The following is a 19,075-nucleotide window of genomic DNA, read 5'->3' as shown; positions in this document are numbered from 1 at the left end:
ATTAAAGCGAATATTTTGTATAATATTTTTTTAATTTAAAGAAAGGTTTATGCTAAATATTAATTGAGTATCCTTTGAGCAAAATAACACGTTTTAATTGCGGTAGCATGAATTCTATAGTCATTATTTTAATATTATTTTGCACTTCTCTCAAACCCTCTCTTCTTGCAATACGATAATTTTGCCTAGCTTTTACCTGCAATAATCACATATTTTCTACCATATTAACTGTTAGAAGCTGTAGTCGGATCACAGACTGCGTTTTTCAGTGGTGCAGCAAGTGTGACTGTCGTGTTTAAAAGTGATGTATTAACTGCAGTTTGCATTATTTAAAGTTTCATTTTAGTATGTCTAGTTAGTTCGCTTTATTCTTGATGCTATCGACAGACGCTAAGTTTCTGACTACTTGTGCTGATGTACAAATGTAAATAAATGCAGAACTACTTCCATGATTTGTTGTTGATACAGTAATTTCTTTTGAATCTAATTCAGTGTAAGACTTCTGAAAAAGTCTCTAAACATAAAAAAGAAGGGATTCCATTTATTAATAACCCAGAGTCTCCCAGATCCATCGCGGTTGCGCCATTTCGTTTGGAGACCGAACATGATAGTCTCGCTAGACATCTGCACTGCACCAGATCGGCATATATGACAGTCCCTTGTGCACTTTGTGCAACCAGTATTTTGACATGGACAGAGATCATTTTCTAAAATGCTTCTCGTTGAAGGAAAAAAACCTATACAGTCGGTATTGGCGGGTTAGAAAGTTGATGCAGTTGACATCCAATTTTTTTAATGCTTAATTAGTCATATGTTATTCCATTTTCCAGCTTCGATGTAATTATTGTGATTGTAATGAGGTTAATTGCTGTTTTGTCTTTTTGTAATTCTATTTTTGTATTTTTTCATGCTCCAATCTCATGCATCTTTGATGCAAGGGGGCCAGTGGTGTATAATCAACTGCCTTTACAATAATAATAATAATTTTATTATTTTTATTATAAAATTAATAATAAGATTATTACTTAATATTGCGCAGTAATTATTATGCGCAATAATAAAATTATTACTTAATAATATTATTATTGCGCATCAAAGTGTATGCTTCAGAAATTAAAGAATAACACTTATTTTATTCAATTAATATATTATTTGGAATTCAAGGCATTTTTTTCAAGTAAATGCTGTAGTGATATTGCAATTTAGTGCATTCAACTAGGAAGTTGATGGTTCCAATTCGAGCTAATGTTTTCAAGGTTTTGCTCCAATAATAATCTTTAAGATATTACAACAGTTATGCGTTATTACCGTCATAAAAATTAAAGTTAGAACGATACATGGTAAGCAATTTACTGAGTAGTCAGAAAGGTTCCAAAAACGTACCCTATCAGTTTTATGAATCACTGTATTTATGTATTCATCGAATCCTGAATAAAATGTGTGTTTAGTTGTACGGACTCGTCAATGTATCAAGCGAATATCTGAAGTAGTCTGATATGCTGTCTTGTTATGGCTTATTATTGGTTTATTATGTTTTGTTATTGTTTTTTAGATTGATTGAAGTATCCATATTTTTCATTCATTCATTAGTCCACAGTGCAATGCCATACGCTGCTCTTTTAAAAGTACAATGGTACCTATACGTCCGCTTTGAAATACATCCAACTTGGTATACACCCTGTTCGGACGCGAAAAATGTTGTTTTGAACATGACATTAATTTGGAATACGATTCGATTTCAATGAGTTACGATTGCGCTAATTACTTTTTTTCAAAACAATACTACGATTGCCTATAAACGCCAGTATGTCTGTTGCTACTATTCGGTAAACAACCTACGCTAAAACTCTGAATTTTCACATGATTTTGTCTTTTTCGCGTAAATGGTTTTGTAAGTTTATTAAAAAAGAATTTTTAAAGTTATTGGGAAGACTCAAGCAATCAAAAAATTGTTACAAATCACCATTGAGGTGATAAAAAAGATTTTTGGAACGTATGAAGATTGCATGCGTATCCGAGACTTGGCTATTGCATACCGTATGCCGAGTACTATGGTGTCTACAATCGTGAAAATCTAAGACGCTGTTAAATCATCCAACGCTGCGGAGGAGATCAAATCGATTGCCAAGCAAAGATCAGAGACGTTACAGCATGTTAAAAAATTGCTTTTAATCTAGATAGCAGAAAAACATTTACGTATAATATCATGTGCAAAGCTTCATTTATGTAATCTGCATTTGTAGTTAGATATTAAACAGTGTTATAATAATTACGGGATTTTTTATATGAAGGTATTAATTATTTCCCCTGTATATTTTATTGGAAAAGTACTTTGGTAATATTTCCAATTTGGCATACGTCCAAGGATCTGGAACGAATCAATGAAGTATACTGAGGTATTACTGTAATTACATTTTCGAGTAGAATTTTTGGTAAACTATCTTAGTAGAAATCGTCAAACTTTCAGAATATACGCCAGACTCTATAAACTCGTTTTTAAAATTTATGCTTGTGGTATTTTTGTGTGATAAAGGAAACAGAGGTGAAATTTTTTTGGGTATACGGTATTTTGCCACAAGTCGCTAAAGGAACCATGTTTTAAATACTTTCTCAAAGCGATCACTGCGAGATTTTCATCATAAAAAAACCAAACTCGTTTGTAATTAGGTTTACTGATTGTTTTTGGAATAAATATATAGCTGAAACGTAAAATATATATTTATGTATGTAATATATAATTTTTTACAATAATTGTTCTTTTTCTTCCGTAAAGTTCACCAAGATGGGGACGATAATATGTAAGCGACTTTAAAAAAAATTTTGTTATATATTTGTATATTTGATTCTTTTTTATGCATTGGCTATTGCTATGGCTCGTAGTTTTTGGGTATCAATGGTAAGTTCTGGTTTCTTAATACCTAAATACTTGATTGCTATGAAACTATCAACAAGTGTTAGTGTTCAGAAACTTTTATTTGCTGTGTAGACCTTCATCAAAAGAGTATGGAATTGATGAATTTGTTTATTGGATAACCTGATGCAAACAACATTTATTTTAACCTTTTCTATGGGTTTCAGACATGTATATCCCACACGTTCATAAAAATGATCAGAAAGAAATTTCAGTTTTTTTTTAATATGGAACAGGAAATGAAAGACTCAGTTGATTTGTTTTTCTGTTCCTTCCTGTAAAAATTGCTAACTAAATAGCCTTAATATTTAAAAAATTGGTCCGTATAGCTCGCAGGAGTCCTTTAGACATTATTTTGTTGCTATTAAAACATTTAACTGTTTCACTCTTTTTTTCGCCGAACTCGAACCAAAAATATGTCATTTTTTTTTAATTGCATTTTTGTGTTAATTTTACACTTGTAAGTAGGAAATCACATTAAAAGTAACATTTATAATAATTTTAAGCATTATAACAACTTTTTTTATACTGCAGATAAACTATTATAATAGTTTACCTGGAAATTATCTCTTCTTCCGACACCAGCGCTTAACAAGGAAGTTACATTTACGGTTATATAATGTAAATAAATACGATTACTTTACAATTATATTCAAGTACTACAATTGCTTTTACTTAGACCCCCTTTTTTATTTATTATTAGAGATCTTATTTAGTATGATATATCGTTCAGTGATATATCTTTAAAAAAAAAAAAAAAAAGGTGAGAGACACAGTCCGGATAAAAATACCAAGAGTTTCTTTTCTAATTAGTTTGCTGTTGTCATTTTACTTCAGTGGACACACATCTTGCGGGTCTTAATTTTTTTTTTTTTTTGTTTTGTTTTTTGTGGGGGAGATGATAGATAAAATCATCTCTAAATCTGTGTTTCTACTAGTCTTAGTGGAGCTGGTTAAACATCCAGAAAGACTTTTCCTTTGCCTTCTACTGTTGCAGCCTTTCAGTCAGTCAAACGATAATATCCAATAGAAACTGCAAATTCGCGCCTTTATCGGCATGTGTTTTATCTTAGTTTCGAAGGCATCTCGAGAACTACTCCCAGACTCATTTAGAGACATTTCAGCTTCTGATTCTGAAACACAGTCTGAATCTCAGGAAATTAACTGCATGCGTTTTAAATCAGCCTTTGTTTTATGGTTTAAAAAAACAGTTTTATCTACTTGTACATGAATAAAGTTATCGAACAACAGTAAAATTCATGCGAAAAGTTATGCACTGAAAGATAAAAATTCGCCGAATCATGCAAATAGCATGAAACAAGCGTCCGCTTTTGAACCAATCGGAACAGAATAAAATAGACTTGACAAATTATCACTTACGGGCATCAAGTGCAATCGAAATGACTAAGATATTAAAAATAGAAAAGATGTGGACAAAGTAGTAAAAGCTACAGAGAGATAAGACTGCCTGTATAGCGTTCTGCCAAATCAGTAAAGGTCCGAGAGCAGCGCTTGTACGGCGTACTGCAAAACAGGCAAATGGTTATCCACCATGGCAAAACATGCGAAGGTTGTCTGCTTAAGGGGAGACGTGCCATCGTGGAGGAAATAAGCTAGTATTTACTTTACATATAGGGGAACTTACGGAAATGTCCATGCAGCTAGCCCATTCGCTGGGATAACATTCTTACGATTCAGTACGAGAATAAATGTGAGATTCTGTGGAACCATGCCGTTTTTTGCTTTGAATACTATTTTCAATAAAGTGCATGAAATAATGAAATTTTATTATAGAACAGACTTTTTTTGTTAAAATCATTTTCCCCACATATGCACGAATTTGTCTCCTGAGCATATTAATGTTAGGCTAGGCTAACTATAATGTAGTTGGGCTTGGTGTAGGTGATGCATTTTCGATCTACGATATTTTCAATTTGAGGTGAGTTTATGAATACTTAATCCCATTATAGAACAGTAAAAGCACTTGATTTCTTATTGATTTATCGCTGGTGAATAAGCGAATATCAATGGGATTTTTAATTTCGGGTATTCAGATACGTAATGAGAACCATAAAAAAGGCATATGTAGAATTTAAGATTCACACAAATTATTTGAATATACGTCTAACAAATTCATCCCAAAATAACGACACCTGAGACTAGGAGAGCATTTTACACCCGAAGGCAAGCAAAAAATATCTTGTGGCCAGCTAACCGTAGTTAGCGAGGTAAGGTACATTGAAGATCAGCAATTAGAAGATGCAGAGGCTAGCTGCCTTCGAATCCGCCTCAAGGAATATCAATGAGTGTTGTGAGAATCCGTTGTCTCTTAAATCTTCAGATCCCATTTTGCGTCAATTCCGAAAAAAAATGTTGCCCACTGGATTTCCAGCAGGCAGCTAGCCTTCGTATCCACCTGCTATTATGTTAAACGTCTTGTAGCACAAAAGCTTTCGGCCAAAGAATTCATTGTAGTGTTTGGTGATTTTAATTTTTATGTTAAATTTAACTTCCACATCTACCTTTACCTTTTTTACATGTTCTTTAATATGTTATATTAATATATTATGATTCGTAAATTATGCATTGTATGTTCACAGGACATATAGTGTTGATCAATATAGTGCTTTAGACTTCTTTGGCCATAGAAATACACTGCGTTCGCAACTTTATTGTGGAACACTGTAATATATGTGGCCACAATAAAGTTACTCATTTTAATAAAAGAACCATCTTCTTCATACCTTAATGTATTCTTTAAAGTTGTCAGAACTGCTCAGTTTATCGAACGTCAGTATCTTAACAGTAACGTATAACTATAAAACGTGGGTTTAAGCAAAATGTTTTTGCTGGTTTCCTGGTTGCACTATGATTTTGCAGCATTTGCTAATCCCAGCTATCAAACGAAAACTGAAACTTTCATCGGATAACTGCTGCTATGTAGATATGAAAGTTTTAATTTTGGAAGTAGTGTTATTTGGAATAGTGTTATCAGTTTCAGTGCTATTCATTATCAGCTAATTTTTACTATCAGTACTTTTCATTTTTCAGTAATAACCATGTGAAAAACAACATCGCTTGATTATGGCGCAACGAAGAGCATGGATACTGAGCAGCATGCCATGAAAATTTTGTATGCTTCTTCATTATGTAAACTATTTGGGATACTGACAAAAAATAAGCACACGATCTCACCTTGTTTCTTTAATATCATTTCAGATTCACATGCTTCAATGATAAACATTCAGATCTGCTTTTTCTTAGCATCTATCTTCATGAAAATAACTGAATAGTAAACTTTTCATTAATTTAGCTACTTAGAAAATCTTATAAACTCTTTAAATTCACATAAAAATGAAATGAACAATTTTATGCTGCATCAGGTTAAGCACAAAAATACTTCCTATTGTTTATTTTGGAACTTTGTGCGCTCAGTTTCAGATATAAGTAAACGATAAACTTTTTACTTGCTGATAGTTAGATAATCTATATATGTATAGTTCGATAATCGATAAATGTGCTGTTAGTTCTATGCAGAAAGGAGGTTTTAGTGCATTTCAGTTGTTGAAAGAACAGTTCTACAGTTGAAAGAAATCGGTTTAGAGAGTTAGATTTTCATTGAGTCGTTTTCTCCCGATCTCCTCATTCATTCTTTTCGCTCTTCGCTCCAACGTGGTCCCAATCCCACTGCTCGTTCGATTCTTTCCACTAACCTAATTCACCCTCTCTAACCGCTCTTGATTCACACCTCGCTCCTGACCTTTTTCATTAAGATTATTGTTAATAAGCGGTGATACATAAAAAAGAACCGATTAATTTCAATGAGCGAATGGTTCTGATCTGATTCCATAAAAAAAAAAAGCGATTTTGTCCATCTCTACTAGGAATGACTCTATGTAAACCATGGCCCCGTTATTCCGGAATGTGATGTCTAATCCAAATACGGAAAATATGATTTTTAAAGGCGCTTTTCATGATAAGTTGTCGATTATGTTTATTGTACTATTGATTCTAACCATCTTGTATTATGCTAAACAAATATATCTTTAGTTAGATTTTAATGGTGAGCAGTATATATATATATTTATATATAATTTGAAACCCAAATGTTGTACGATGATTGTAAATCTACTTATAATGAATTAAATGATAAGTGTTTTTCCAGAAATTCATATCATTAGGCAGTTTTCTCATTCAGTTGGGGAAAACCGTACGAAATAACTTTATAAAATTCTGCACCATAAGGAACGATTTCATTCTGCCTGAGTATGTAACAGACTATGTTAAATGTCGTTTATTGTACATATAGCGAACAGTAATAAAAAGTGCGCTTTTATTGCATTTGTCAAATGGTCTTTGATACTTTTTAGCTGTCTTTATTATTTATTCTTAAGCCGGAATGTCTGTATCGTATATTTAGTGTCAAGGGCATTTTTGATCGTTATTCTCCTTTTTTTTTATCCTTTGTTTATTTCCTTTATGAACAATGAGTGCAAACTTGATTTCTAAAAGTTTCCTTATCTATATAATTTATTTGATTTCAACTTGATTTCTAAAAGTTTCCTTATCTATATAATTTATTTGATTTCAACTTGATTTCTAAAAGTTTCCTTATCTATATAATTTATTTGATTTCAACTTGATTTCTAAAAGTTTCCTTATCTATATAATTTATTTGATTTCAACTTGATTTCTAAAAGTTTCCTTATCTATATAATTTATTTGATTTCAACTTGATTTCTAAAAGTTTCCTTATCTATATAATTTATTTGATTTCAACTTGATTTCTAAAAGTTTCCTTATCTATATAATTTATTTTCGCAAAGCAATCGCCTTTCAGAGGCCACAATTGTATTATTGGTCAGAGGTCGTCGTGGGGATATATTTTACTTTTCTATCGTAGCTATATGTGGGAAGTTACAAGAATTGTGAAAAAAAAATCAATCTCAACTTGTATATCTTTAGTTTTCAAAAGTTTGAACTTTTTGAACAACTCCAAGCAACAACAGGTTTTTCAGGTGACTATATATATGTGTGTGTGTATGGGAACGCTCAACACTCTGTAAACGTAAACATTGATCAGCTGAATGCGTCCACGCCATGCACACGTTTTTTTAACGCCTTTTTCCTAAGCAACATGACTGATTTTAAAATCTATCATGTTGCTCCACTGTTTCGCATTTTTCATCAAAATATGTAGATGAAGTTAGTTTTCTATAAAAGAGAGACTCTAAGAAAGTGGTGTTGTGTCGTGCTGAAACATTTCTGCAATTGTCTGCCTTCAACGGTGTATTAGTTGGTCATTTGTCTGTGAAAGAAAAGTAATAGTTGTATATTAGCGGAGTCAAGTTAGATTTTAAATTAAAACTTTGTATTGTAAATACCTTGAATAATTTTGTAGCCGAAGTTAATTTTGTTAGTTATTTATTTCTCTAACTTCTAGACGAACTTTAGAATTAAATTATTATATTTACTTCGGTGTCCGAAAAGTAAAAAAAGTCATTATTCTACTTTCAAATGTAAACAAAGGGCAGTGTCAAGCTTAGTACTACGTAAACAACTTTTAAACTGTTAATAATTCTACCACTGTTGCATAAACATTAACTAAAGGCATAAAAACATTAATTGGAACATAAGAACAACGTAGTTCATTCACTTTTAAAGCAAAAAATACGCAGTATACCCATATATAATAATAAAAAAACTGAGCTCATCGAGCTGGGTAACAGAGTAAGTATATACATATATAAAAGTTGGTGTGGCCACTGCAAGCAAAAAGGGACGAGCCCAACTAACATGTTAGAGCAGTCCCAAATACAGCCTTCAACTTTCTGAGTCTATTCGTTTTTGAGTTTTGCATTCATTAAGTACTTCACGAAAGTGTCTCTTCTGAATACATCTTAAATCCATTTTACAATCCGTTTTGGAAAAAAAAAAGAGTCCTTTATTCTGCCCTTACGTACAGATGTCACGCAAAAACATTGTTCGGGTGGATTCGAGAGCGGTCAAAATGGATATTTTCGTTGAAATATGATACCCGAAATTGTTCGCGATTACAATACTTACTTTACGTAGTACAAGGAAGTAAATAATGATTAGATTCGCACCAGACGATTTGTTAAAGATTTTTATGCACCAACTGAGCTGTCGCTGGTTACCAGTGTGCTCTTGCACATACTTCTGCTAACATAAATTTTATTGTCTTTTTGGCTTTATTTTAAAGCTTCGCTTTCGTTGCCCTTACGCATGTAAAATTCGTGTGCAAAATATTTAAAAACATCGTATCTTTAGAATTCCTAGCAGAGTGTTAGGGGTACCCTCTCGAGCGGCCAGCCGCCTGGAAAAGCTATTTTGAAAAAGAAAAAAGTGTATAGTGATTTAAGTTACTCCAGCTAGTAACATTTCATAAAAATATTTAATATTTCTATTTAGACATCTCATGATTTAAATGCCTTTTATATTAAAATTGATCAGACTAAAAAGTAAAAAAGAAAAAAATTTTTAAGAACTGCGTTTATTGCTTTTGAGTCGCTTGGTTTGCTACCGAGTTACAGAAAGATTAAATTGGAAAGTTAAATACCGTACGCTTTATTAAATGGAAACACGCTGGTGCGTGAAGATAATAAGTGTGCTGTTTGAGGCAGTGCTTTCAAATAGCCGAATTTGTGGATTGAAATCGAAAGATAAATATGTTAAATTTTGATGAATGACAAGAGTTTGACGCGCTGGAGATAAAAATATTTTATTTGAAGTAGTATTGGCACTTCTCGCTTTCAAATCGCTGAGTTCGTTAAATAAATACTAGCGAAATGTGTACAAAATATGAAATTAAAAACTTAAAGCAGAAATTAAAAGCAGAAATTCGGGTTTTGAGGTGCCCATGTTCGGGTGGAGGACTGCATGTTTTAATAATTAGATGGCTCTAATTATCGTCGTTTTCCGACGAACATACATGCAGGTTCTTTATTCTTTTTAATAATACATCACGGTAATATTTGGCGCTTAAATTTTCGAAAAATAATTCGGACAAAAAGTGAGTTTCTAGACTAATAGCACCTCTGATGCTAATAAAAGGAGGCTAATTTAAAGAATCCTAGAGGCTACAAAGCTATCATTAGATTATTATTTGGTCTAATTTTACTTTAAAAAAAGGTTTGAGATGTAGTAAGACTGGCTGCTCAATACAACGAGGTATGGCTAGAATAACTGTACATCCAAATGAAAGCAAAACGTTTACGACTTTTCATTCATTTTTTAAAGATTTTTATTTTTAGCTGTTTTCTATTTGCGTTTCAGAAGCAGTGCTCTTTGCATTACCTATCTTTGCCTAAAGATAGAAAGAAGTGGGTCACATTATTAGCCCAAGCTTCTAGAAGTTTCTCTGTTACTTAAATTGTTCTTTTTAGGTTGAGTAAGTCAGTAGGTCACGAATAATTCCTGTCTAGAATAATAATGGGATCTTTCGCTGTTATATTACCTTACTACTTTTACTCACGAAATGGTATCGTATAATTAGTCGGATATTAAAACGAATTGGTTTTTCTTTGATCTTATGCATTATTTATTTATATATGAACTATTTTTTTCCCCAAATCAGCCGCCTCAGCCGCCTTCGGCTTGGCCACTACTAAGACCAGAAATGGTGGTCACTTTATTATGGAGGCACCTTATAGGTGGGCCATCTTTGCCGCTTATGAAGAGACGACAACCATGCCTTCTCCGGGATTCGAACCCAGGCCCTTTGGTATCGCAGTCAGCTTCCCTAACCACTATACCGTCTGGGCGTCATGAAGAACTATTAAAATTTAGGAAAGTGGATTATTATCACTTTTGTATTTTAACTGGCATCTTCGTTAATATGCGGGAGGAAAGTCAGAATTGAGTACACAATTATAAGGTTACCCACATTATGGGAAACACTGCATATTTTATAGAAGAACGGATAAATTATGTACATAGGTATTTAATACTAGATATGAAATCAGAGTGATACCTTGTTATACGTCCGCTTAAAATACGTCCTTTTTGGTTCCGAAACTTTTTGTTCAGAATTCGACTCAGTTCGTTGAGTCACGACTGCGCGCACTATGCTTGTCTATCTCTTTCGAGAAGACTATGCTACGACTGTTCATGAGCGTGAGTACACCTGTTGCTACAATTCAGTAAACAACCTGCGCTGTAACTCTGAATTTTTTTGTGTCTTGATGATTCTTTTAACAGTTTCAGGGATAATTTTTATTTCAAGTCGTTCTTCTAAATATGCTGTAAGTTTTATAGCACTAATGTTTGGATCTTGCTTAATTTTTCATATTATAAATCTCAGATTCCTAGCTGTTAGTTTCGAATGTGATTAACATTTCAGTGCATTTTCATCAGTTCCACACAATTTCCATCGTTTCCGTAATATCAAAGATAGTTGAACACTTTATAGTGAGGAATTTTTGGATATTTGGAATACTTTTCCATCTTTAAAATGCTGAATATTTAAATTTCTCACAGAAATTGTTATTTTTAGTATCTTTCCATGTTCACTTGAGATATAAAAACATTAGTATATTTTGCTAACACAGATAATAATTTCCAAATGCACGTGATAATTCTTGTGATACATAGTGTCTTGTAAAACAAAGAATTGTAACAAGTAACAGCATGTGCCAAAACATATTGTGAATTGAATTTCGAGTGTCAACACTTTTTGATTAAATTATTTTATTTCAAAGAATATTTTGATTTGATGATATTTGTTTTGCAAAGACGTAAAATAGGTAAAAAATAATTGTATCAGAAATAAAAAAATGGAAGTATATATTTCTATATTAGTACAAGATCTATGCAAATAAATTTCAACAACACGAGTGCCCGAAAACAAATGCTAGCCTTTGTATGTACGTAAATTTACTTGATTTATTAGAATGTAACGTACAAAAAGCTATATTATTAGAAACATTTCTGAAAATTTCAGCTGTTTGGCCTTCGACGTTTCCTGAAAAATTAAACTTCCGAGCATGGACATTTTTAATTATTAAATTTTAATGGTCATCGATTCATGGTTTTATACTAATGATCGTCATCGAGAGAGATTTTAAACATTCGAAGAATTACTTACTAGCTTGGTGCTAAAAGCAAATTATGTCGCAGCAGCGGTATCATAATATGGTTTCAGCCAATAACAACATAATATCCGCAACCGCAGAATGACCGAAAGCGCTATAACAGAGAAACACTGTATTTTAATTAAACATTCATGGAATTTCTATCGAGATAAATTCGCTGTCGTAAGTGTCAATTCTATTGCCAAACCAGGAAAGTAACTTTTATTATTTTCTGCAAGCTCTGCTAGAATCCAATTTCTGAGCAGTATTAACGGAAGTATGTCGGGTTTCTAGTGCTGCGATGGTGTAATCGCATTTGTTATTAATTCTATAATTCTTTCACGGCATATTTTTGAAGTTATCAAATAAAAGTATGTTTCGTATTACACGGATCATTCACTTTTTATTTTCCTAGCATACTTAAAAGTTATGTTGTAACTTTTCGTAAAAAAGAAATGAATGTACTAATTTTTGTGATATTTAAAATAAAGTTTCGTGAATTTCTTTCCACGAGAGTGATCTGAAGAACTTAAATACAGAGCTATCTAGAATATTTCACGAGAAAATAATGAACTATTCAAATAAAAAATTAAGATGCGTATTATGCTATTATTTTATGTCTACTTTTGTTTTGGATGTTAAAGAGAAACTCATGAGCTGCGATCCAAATTTGTAGTAGTTATAAAGCTGCATAGTCTGTCTTTTATTTTCAGTTAAAATAAACATTGCTTTTCTGATTGGACATAGGCTATCACGTATTTTGTTTAATTTTTCGCTTTCGCGTTTCATTTAAGATACCTTTAAACTAAGAAACAAGATGTTATGTAGGGTATTTCATGTGAGACGCATCCTGTCTTTTACAGTTATATGTAATTTAGGAAAATGAACATGAGTAGGAAAACAAGAATGAAAACAGCTGAAATAATTGTTTGAAACTGCCGTTAATTTTGTAAGGTTTTTCTCCCTCTTTACCCCGGGGCTTCGTGGTGTAACTGAAAAGCATGTTCGACTAGTAATCGGAAGGTCCGGAATTCTAGGCCTGGTGAGATGTTTTACGTTTCCTGCTCCAAAATAAAATGTCTAATAGTCTGTATAAGTGGCGCCCGAACTAAAAGGTTTTGGACGCTGATTCCTTACGAACGGGTTGACGATTTTGTCCCGGCTATCTCAATTGCATTTTAAGTGGGGGAGAATGTAATGCATTTCTCCCCTCTTACTATGTGCCTTCGTGGTGCAGCTAGAAAGCACATCCGGCTAACAATCGGAAGGCTCGCAATTTGAATTCCGGCGAGGGCGCTGCGCATTTTTCACGTCCTCTGCTCCAACATATTGCTTATTTTTGACATCTCCTGCTTCTAGCTAATTTGTTTCCATAGTTGGGGGACGCTATCTTTCTCAGTCTGCATTGAAAAACTACGAACTCTGACGAGATCTATATATCGTATACCTTTACATATGTAATGCATACATCTTGACAAGGTTCGCGTATTGTTTTCATAAAACTAAACCAGTAAGAAAAGGTTTGCTTCAGTTTAAAGTAAAACTGTATGTTTAAAAAAGTAACTTAAGATAAACCGTGGCTATATACCGATACATCAAAACCTCGGAATACAAACTGGTCGTATCGAGTGGTCATGTGTTGCATGAATAGAGATGCTACCAAAAGATAGGCTTTATAATAGATATTTCGTAGTTAATGGAAATGGATGGCAAATCAATTGGAAGACATTTTCTATGAGCCATCCTGTATAAGACAATTTTTTTTTCGATAGTCTAAGAGCCAAAGGAGTATTAAAAAGAAAATTGTCGAATCAGTCTTTTATTTAAGCTTGCAATTCCATTTTGTCTTTTGGAACATCTAAATAGCACGTCACAATTTATCACAATTAAATGAACATGAAAACTTATTAAAGTACTACACATATCTGCATCTTTTTTTTAAAGAGGATGGATATCCGCATTGCAAGTTTTAAGAAAGAAATATGTAAATTTTTAAAAAATTTTGAATCATATCAGTGAGTTTGAAAGAAAAATGACTTCCGTTACATTTGGACAAACATATAATTGCTTCTTATTACATGCTTTTCATGTATACGAAAAACATTTAATAAGAGCTATAAGCACATAATATCAAAATGTTATTTCACTCGCCCTTTTTATTGGAATATACATAACACAGTCTTTTAAGAATAAACCCAACATTACATTTACAGCTTAAAATGTAATATATTATATTTTAGGCTGGCCTCCGTAGAGATTTCCCTTTGAGGAAATTCGCGATGTGAAAGTGCAACAGATCTCATATTGAAACATTTTAAACACAGCTTTTTTTCCTACCTTTCAAGAGCTTTAAAGATATGTATATTATTCATATGAGTTCATACTCGTTATTCATATGAGTTATTAAAATTTCTTTTAACTCATTGTGGTTTGTTTGTTAACAACTTCTTTATTTAGGGTTTTCAATCATAGGCAGTTATCCTAATAGGTTTTATTGCCTGTTGTGAGTACTTTAGCAGAAGTTTTCCGGTTTGAACAAAAAATGTCCCGGTTTAAGCAAAAAATACTATTGTAAAGCCTATGTGTAAAAATATCCGTTAACTATTTTCCCAATTGCCTTAGAGAGTTTATTGCACTTCCCTTTTCTGAGTGCCATTATTCTTATATTCTATTCGCTATTATTGAAAGTATGAAAGGCTTCATATTTTAAGTTTAGCGACCTGTGTTTAATACTAAGAAAATAAAAAGAAAAATACTTTGCAAGAAATATTGGCTTCCGCACATGAATAGCTCTTATTAGAGTTACTGAATTTCAGTTCTTCTTGTTTCCACTTTTAGCACAGAATAACTTTTTCATGCTTAAACTCATTTTACTATCGGTTGAAAATTCTTCATATATATTGGAACGTTTTTCCTGCCGTAACAAAATGTAGAATGTTAGAAATTATTTTGATTAATTATACTATTGATATAAAACGCCATTTATGTTATTAAGAATTGTGTACATTACTTTTAATTTTGTAATTCTGATAAGCAAATTTAAAAGATAAATTGAAGATAAAGGATTTGATAATTATAAAATACATAACAGTCAAACTTATAAAAAAAAGCAAAGATGAATTTATAATTTAGGCAAAATTCGACCTTAGACTGATGTTGGTTGAATAAAAGCACTGATTGAGAAGGAAGGACCAGAGATCGATTCTGTTGAAATGCGTAGTTTGCTTTTAAAGCGTAACGAGCTTCGAGTGCCTAACTGTTTTGCTGTTTTTTTCTTTTTAAGAAAACGTTTCTTGAGATAAATATTGTTAAATTAATTGCTTTACTGCAAAATCCTTGCGCAAGCGATCTAGTAAAATGAATGTATAACTACTTATAACTACTTAAGACTTTTTTCAATAGAATAAATGCACAAATCTCATGTAATGTTAATTTACGTTGAAATAATATCCTAGCAATCTTGTTCTTTTGCTTTTTTCTTTTCTCCCCCTCCCCCGTTTTGAACAGTATATGTTAAATATAAGACCATACATTATGTGCCTCTAACTTCCAGGGATAATTAAATTGTAAACTGATAGCATGTGGTAACTGCTCAGTTTAACAATTTTTAAATGTTAAACTGAAATGTGCATACTGAGACTAGACTAGTTTCTTTTTAATCTTGTAACTATTCAATTTTTAAATCCTTTTTGAATTTTTTTTAAATTTTTAATCGAAAAACTCTTCGAAGTCTTAGACGTTTAGAAGTTTTAATCGAAAAACTCGTCGAACTGTAAATACTTTTCCTCTCTTTAATTGTCAAATTTGATTTATTCAGAATGGCATCAGAAAATTCAGGTTACCTTAAATATGTATGAAGCACTGTTAATAATAAATATTTTCCGGGAGTACGTGTTGATAATGCATCGTAAAATGAACTCTATCGCGTCGCTGATAAGTAATGTACGAGCGCAATAGGACATCCAGCTGTGTGCGAATGATGGTTACATATATGTATTTTTTAATTCGAAATCAATTTCGTTTATGGCTGACTACCCTACTTCATAACCTGTCTTGAAAGCACCTGCCATATCTTATTGCTTGTTCAAAAAAGATTTCCGGATTCTGCGAAAAAAGGTACAGGATACCAAAATTATGAGAAAAGAAATCTGTAATCTGTTCGAGTCGTTGTATTATGCACAATGGCGGTCCGCGTTGCCAAGGCAACGCTAGTGTCTTGCAGCGTAAAGGCGAATAACACCGCCGTAACATCATTTTTGCTGTGATTAATTGCTGTGCGGGTGCCGAAGGAAAAAAAGAAATTGGTTTAAGAAAGGGAAGCACTTCCATCTTTAACAGTGTGCCTCCCATTAATGCAATAATTGGTTTCGTATTGAGTATACGTATTACCTGGAAAGCTACGCCTGTTTTCTTGCTGTTGTTTTTGCTCCATTTATTTTTGTGAAAGTGAGCGGTAAGTTTTTATGTGTTTTTCAAGAAATGTCTGATGATAAACGATGAAAAAACTCCCTCCTTTTCCCGATCGTGTTTTAAAATTATGATGCCAATTTCTAAAAAGAAACTTTTAAGCTAAGTTAATTATCCGTAATAATAAATATTGAGAAATTTAGTTCTTTATCTTTTCTTCAAAGAAAGATATAAAATAATATGAAGGTAAAGAAAGAAAATCTGAAAGGATTCAGATTTTAACGTCACACCAGATGATTTGTTAAGGTTTTTATGCTCTCACTGAGCATCGAGGTTGCCGGTCTGTTCTTGAACTTAACGTGCTAATACAATCTTTTGCTTTTTTGTGTTATTATTAGGTATCGCTTTCTTCGCTGTTACACCAATTAAAATTTAAGAGAAAATCACAAATATTTAAAGAACTGCATATCTTTAGAATTTCCGTTAGAGTGTTAGGACGAAATACATTATTTTATATTTGCTATGTTATTTTTTGAAAACTAGCTACTCGAGCGACATGCTGCCTAAAAGAATTATCATACAAAAGAAAAACGAAGAAAAAAGCATATGATGATTTTAGTTAGTCCAGCTAGAGTCATGTCTTAAAAATATTTAATCTTTCTACTTAGAAATCTCATGATTTAAATGCATTTGTTTAAAAAATCGATCAGATTAAAAAGTGGAAATAAGAACTGCGTTCATTGCTTTTCAATCATTTGGCTTGCTACTTAGTCACAGAAAGATTAAATTTGAAAATTCAGTATTTTACACTTTACTGAATGGCAACATACTGGTGCGTGGAGATAATAAGTATTCAATTTGAAGCAGTGGTAGCAAGTTACTTTCAAACAGCTAATTTGTTGCTTAAAACTGACAGATAAATATCTTATCTTACATTTTGCCGAATGACAAGAGTTTGGCGTTCTGGAGATAAAAATGTTTTATTCTGGAGAGTGTTGCCACATCTCGTTTTCAAATCGCTGAGTTTGTTGAAAAAAAAATTCTTTAAATTCGCACCAAATGTGAAATAAATCAAAAACAAATTCGAAATTCAAAATTCAGGCTTTCAGTGCGCATGTTCTTGCGTGTATTACAAATTTTTAATATGCAGTGTGTCTAGGTGCCGCAGTTTTTCTACGCTGTGAAGAACATACATACAGATTTTTCATTATTTATTTTTTTAAATAATAGATCGCAATAACGTTTGGTGGCAACAATTCGGAAAGTGATTCGGACACAAAAGTGATGCGGACGAAAAGTGAGTTTCGAGACTAATGGCAGCTCTGGTGCTAACAACAACATAAATTTACGTGACTGATATCCACCGTGTTCACAAATATCCTTTATCCCCCCCCCGGGGGTCGACTTAGAGAACTCTGCGAAGCTACTGGCTAGGATCTGTACCTAGGCAGTCTCGGCCACGGGGGATAAAATTTATGAACTTGGTGGTTCTGAAGCCCCTGGGAAAGGTTATTTATTGGCCGGCCTCGGGGACTGGCATGTCCTGAGCGGTGTGGAGCCGTAGCCGGAGGGCTTGGTTCCCCTCGGTTTGCTGGGTAACGGCTGTGATACTTCTTTGGCAATATGAAGCAACTCCAATGATGGAACACAGAAAAAAACTTTATTTAGCACTCAAAATGGCGACATACAAACAAGAAGAGAAAACATATTCTAACATTTAAAAATAAATTACATTCTTCGTGCGAGAGTCGCACGAGGCACTCGAGTCTGGTTTCAAATATTGCCATTCACAAATACCTTAATGTTCATCTATTTAAATTATTTAAACTACAAGATTTTAATATTATTTAAAGCTGTTACAACCTCTACCCCAACGCAGAGACTTTTGCCGAAGGGAAAAGTTCTGTAAAATTCGAAAGTTTATAAGCTCGGCTTGCTAAATTGCTTAAAGAGAAAAGATCTCTCGTAAGTTTCCAAATTTTCAGGCCGAAAATTTTAAGTTTTAAACAAGTATTTTTACACCACATTTAAATAGGAAGAAAATGGACCAGTGTTCAAATTAGTCTTACTTTTTTTTCTTGACGGCGCCTAGAGCACTTCCATGGTGGACCAGTTCCTCGGCTATAATTCACAGCAAAGCCTTTCCTCAGTTCATCTGTGCCTTTCGGATAATATTCATTTGTCATTTGCTTTCGACAATTGTTTTCTTCGTCTATTAGTAGCGGCTTTGATATTAAATCAAAAGCCGAAAGATGATGATAACGCTGCATTGCAAAATGATTCTCAATATTAATTTCTTTATCGTTTTTTAAATTTTCGTGAACATCTTCCTCTTTTAATTCTGGTGATTTAACTTCTTCTTCCAATACATCTCTGGATGCTTTATTTTCTTCCTTCATCGGTTCCAAGATCTGCTCTTCAATTATTTTTCTTTTCCTTTGAGCTCTAGTAGAAATGGCATTAAAATGGTATCACTAAGTTTACGTTCAAGTGATAAACTAATAAAATAAGGCAGTTCAGTGTTAACAGGAAGTAATAACCTGATATCACTAATATTACGTTCAGTGATGAACAAATTAAATAAGACAATTCAATATCAACAGGAAGTTACGTTCAGTGATGAACTAATAAAATAAGGCAATTCAATATCAACAGGAAGTTATAA

The 19,075-nt window shown here is 32.7% G+C and overlaps 1 protein-coding gene across 3 annotated transcripts in view; it reads left to right on the top strand.

The window, feature by feature from the left end:
• The window catches only part of Pisd (phosphatidylserine decarboxylase), a 158,607-nt gene that overhangs the window by 44,244 nt on the left and 95,288 nt on the right, over positions 1-19,075 (top strand). Inside the window, exon 1 of one of the 3 annotated variants that reach the window (XM_035353322.2) lies at positions 16,269-16,456. The exons of the other annotated variants lie outside the window; for them this stretch is intronic. The gene's annotated coding sequence lies outside the window, so the exon portion shown is untranslated. Of the gene's footprint in view, positions 1-16,268; positions 16,457-19,075 lie in introns of those variants that run through there. 3 annotated transcript variants of the gene reach the window in all.

This window comes from Stegodyphus dumicola, chromosome 7 (assembly GCF_044657685.1).
Source record: "Stegodyphus dumicola isolate Sdum_Otavi_A_Nest chromosome 7, ASM4465768v1".
In the NCBI taxonomy this organism is placed as follows: domain Eukaryota; kingdom Metazoa; phylum Arthropoda; class Arachnida; order Araneae; family Eresidae; genus Stegodyphus; species Stegodyphus dumicola.
The sequence above is the reverse complement of the archived record's forward strand: the minus strand, read 5'-3'. Positions and strand labels throughout refer to the sequence as shown.